Raw genomic sequence first — 4,361 nt, 5'->3', positions numbered from 1 at the left:
GACTGCAGCAGAAGGGCAGCAGTCAAGTATAATATTCTTTCTATATTTGGAAGAAAGAATATTGTACGTGTACAAGCCTATTACCATACCACTGATACCAGTCCTGAAAAGAACCTTTGTAGACCTAATATAGTAACAGCTACTGATTAAACTGACCCTCACTGCCTCACACACTGCTTCCTGCCTGTCCCTATATAAACTGACAAAACAGAGGCTACTGGAACAATAACTGGAATAGCACTTTTGTGGACCTGATAGTAACAGCTAATGACTAAACTGACTGTCCCTACAGCAGACACACCGTCCTGTCCCTTTCTCTAAACTGACAAAAGACACTCAGGCTGCTGCAACAATCAGTAGCACAGCAAATCTATATTCTGAACTGTGAACTACATCTAACACCTATACCAGTCCTGAAAAGAACTTTTGTGTACCAAATAGCTAGCGATTTGGGTCACTGCAATCTCTCCCTGCTCCACACAGCAACCTTTCCCTATAGTGACAGAAGAAAGAATGTAAAATGGCCGCCGGATCGGGTCTATTTATAAGTTAGGGGGAATGTCCAAGTGGCTGTCCTGTACCCCATGATGGATGTGTCATCATAGGTCAAAGTTCTTTTACACAGTAAACACGGAAGTCCGCCGGGCGAACGGCGCCAATAGTCCGCCGACCGCGAACAGCTGAAATTCGCAGCGAAACGACCGCCAGGCGAACCGTACGGCCATCACTACCCAGGAGGATCCAGGGTCTTTTTCACTACCTGGTCCCCAAAATTTGAGGCTTACCTATAGATGAATTTTCGATTGCTGGGGCATTATCTCTCCGGGATGTCTATCTCTAAACAGGATATGCCAATGTTTTTTGTATATGGTTTCAATTTCCTTATACTGGCAATAAAAACTCGAATAAAACCCAATTGATGCTGGTTATTAGATATCTGGACATCCTTTTTCTTGAAGCATTGGTCCCTCAGAATATTTGCCACTTCTTGAATTATTTCCCTGAATGAAATAATGAAATTATATTTTCTATTTGTGTGATTTATACAGAAGCCAATTGACCTGTGGTCGCTGTTCCCTAAATTGCCCCGTATTTCCACATCCGTGATCAGGTCTGTATTGTTGGTAATCAGTAGATCCAGTAACACTTTATTTCTAGTTGGTGCGTCTTCCATCTGACCCATAAAATTGTCCTGCAAGACATTTAGGAACTGGCGAGCCTTAGATGAATGCACGGTTTCCGCCCAGTCTATGTCTGGATAATTAAAATCCCCCATTATGATAACATTTATGATAACACTTCCCATCCTTGCTGCTAATCCAAATTGTGATAGCAGATCAGTCTCCCCTTCCTCCCTTAGGTTAGGGGGCCTATAGCATACTCCCAGTATTATTTTCCCCTTAGCTTCATCCCTTTGGAGCTCTACCCATAAGGATTCCACTTCCTCCCTAGCTCCCTTAGTGATGTCATCTCTCACATTCACTTGTACATTATTCTTGATATATAGGCATACCCCTCCCCCTTTTTACCCTCTCTATCCTTGCGATAAAGGGTATATAAACTGTGTCTGTGGATTGCGCCCCCTATTAGTTTTATATGAAACACATAACTCCTATATCCTATAGTGCATATAATATAATTATAACTCAAAGGGTTAATAAACTGATATACCCATCATTCCAGTGCCTCACAAAATATCACAAAAATAAATAATAAATAAAAAATAGAAAAATAAATAAAAAATGAAAAATGTGTAGAAAATATATACACAACACCTTTGCCACAATAGTCCTTAAATGCAATGGTCCTTATTCATACCATTACACCTGTGAGTGATTCATGTTTTTTTGGGACTAATTTATACTTATTTTTAGTTTATATGGACTTTTCTGTTGTATTTATTTAGGTGGTAGTCATTCCATCACGGTGCTTAGCATCTACACTTTTTTTGTATTGCTTACAGCATACTCATACTGTTTTTTGTTAGCACTACATTATTACCTTTCTTTTTTTCCTGTCATTTAAATTTGTATTTATAATCTCTATTGAAATTTATTTTATGGATATTTTATTAAAGAGATGCTTAGGATGCTTTTTATTGTGTCTGGGAAGATACTGGAATTACCTTGTATATATGCTCATAGTTAAATATATTACACACAAGTGACGGATATACCTAGTTGTAAAGAGGAGGTGAAAGAGAAAGTCAGTTATAGCTGACACCTACCAGTGGTTGTTCAGGATACTATGACTGGTTATTTGGGCTACCCTTAAAGTGTGGGATATTATGATCACATGTAACTATGCAGGTTTACATAGTTTGGGTTTTTGGTATACATACATAATTCGCATTCATCATGGAAGAGAAATGGTGCTGTGCTTTGGATTCCAGCCATTCATTCTTATTTTAATATTGTTTATTTTTACTCATTTGTAGTTTTATTTTTAATGTTATTCTCATTAACAGCTTGAATGTGTTGGTAACATAGGTTTTACATACATTTATGGAAGTTTTCCTTTTTAATAATTAATTGATATGACTGTAGGGCATTTTGAAATATATACCTATAGGAAATCATGTTAGAGTGATCTTGAGGTAATGATCTAAGCAATCTAACATATGATCTATGTGAGGGAAATGTACTTGTATTTGATATTTAAGTTACAAATGGTTTGTGACTGCTCACAAATGATCTAGAAGATCGGGGCATTGCACCTGCGGGGACACGAGTTTTGTGCACAGGCGCCGTGTAGAGATCTCTAACATTTGATTGACATGAGAGGTATAAAAGGAATGATTGTCGTGCCATGCAGCCAATCCCATTAATAAGTCAGTTTGTGATGAAACATGTTGGGGGAGTGGCTGTACGGCAATCACCACTAGTGACGTGTGATGCTTGATGCCGAACCAGAAAATGGTGATTCGATACTGCGTCCAGACACCAAGGAGGGGGTAAGAGATATGGTAAACGCCTGCACACCTTGGGTCCACCGTGGTCCGCCATTGTCTAATGACCAGCTTCTAGGAAATGGTCATGTTGAAAAATTAATGCTGATCGGTGTATTCTGATAGAATGGAGTCCCCACTGTCAAAATACAATAGCGCAGTGGGAGAGATCCCTGCATCTACATCATGGGAATCTGTGAGTTTGTTGTTCTTCTGACAAAAAGACTTACCGTGTATAGCAAGCTTTAGCTTTAGCTACATTCTCCAAGATGTTTTTTGTTCTGGTTGCTTCATTCAACCAGGCAGACAGCATTTTCAGAAGCAGACAAGCAATAGCATGTTAATAATTTATGTTTTATGTCTGTTTGCCTTATGCAGCTAAAGTCTTTGTTTTACAAATAATGATTTGGTACAGAGTGTCCCCATGCCATGATACAGGATATACATAGTACTGTGGATTTTCAAAATTTGTGTGTATAAATTTCAGGTACAAAATGCTGTGACTTTTTCCAACAGAGCAGCTAAGATTAGTCAAGAAAATATACAAAGGACCCTAAAATGTGGAATTATGAAATAGCCCTGTGAAGCATTCTCAAGACAGGTCCATGATGCCCTACATCCTTTTTGTTAATCAAATAATTTTTATTATTTTTATAATTATACATACAAACAGATAATATATCAAATATATTAATTAAATATCAGAGTTTATCAAATAATAAATAAAAAATAAAATAAAAAACATAAACCAAACAAAACTTGCACCTTGCATTAAAATGGCTTATCATATAACAGCCAAAACATAGTACAGTAGGAGCATAAATACAATCTACTTATCAAATTAGGCGCCCTTAATATCAACAGTATATCCTTAATCGTGATTATTGCAGCCAGAGCTGCTTTTTTTCTTTTTCACAAGTGCTCTTTAAAAAAAAAAAAATAGCTGGAGTTGGGCTTTTATATCAGGTTATGAGAATACATAACACCCTACAGTTGAAAACATGTACACGTCTCTCTTGAAAGGAAAAAAATTTGTTCAGAATTGTCTTGGGAAATAGCTTAAGTGGTGTCCAGTAGCTGACCAAGCAGTAACTGTCAAACGTCAGTTGACTTTTTGTAAATTAAGCTATATAAGTAGGACAATACAAGTATGTCTTCATATTTATGATAATTTGACTGAATATTTAGATTTTTGCATAAGACCGGCGGGGACATGTTCTCTTAAACTCTGTTAACGTTTGTCCATGGCCTTCACTTGGCCTTTGCCCCATGTGTGTCTCCATGGCCTTTGCCCTTGTGTGTATTAAGTAAATGCAAAATACTGCTCTGTAGTCTTCCTGAAAATGCTCAGATTTGTTTCTGCCTTGCAAGCAATTATTTTATTACCAGCACTGTAATAATACAAAGGTGACGC

Source organism: Lithobates pipiens, unplaced genomic scaffold, assembly GCF_037356315.1.
Source record: "Lithobates pipiens isolate NorthernLeopardFrog02 unplaced genomic scaffold, aLitPip1_a1.2 Scaffold_8, whole genome shotgun sequence".
NCBI lineage: Eukaryota > Metazoa > Chordata > Amphibia > Anura > Ranidae > Lithobates > Lithobates pipiens.
This window is presented reverse-complemented; position numbering follows the sequence as displayed.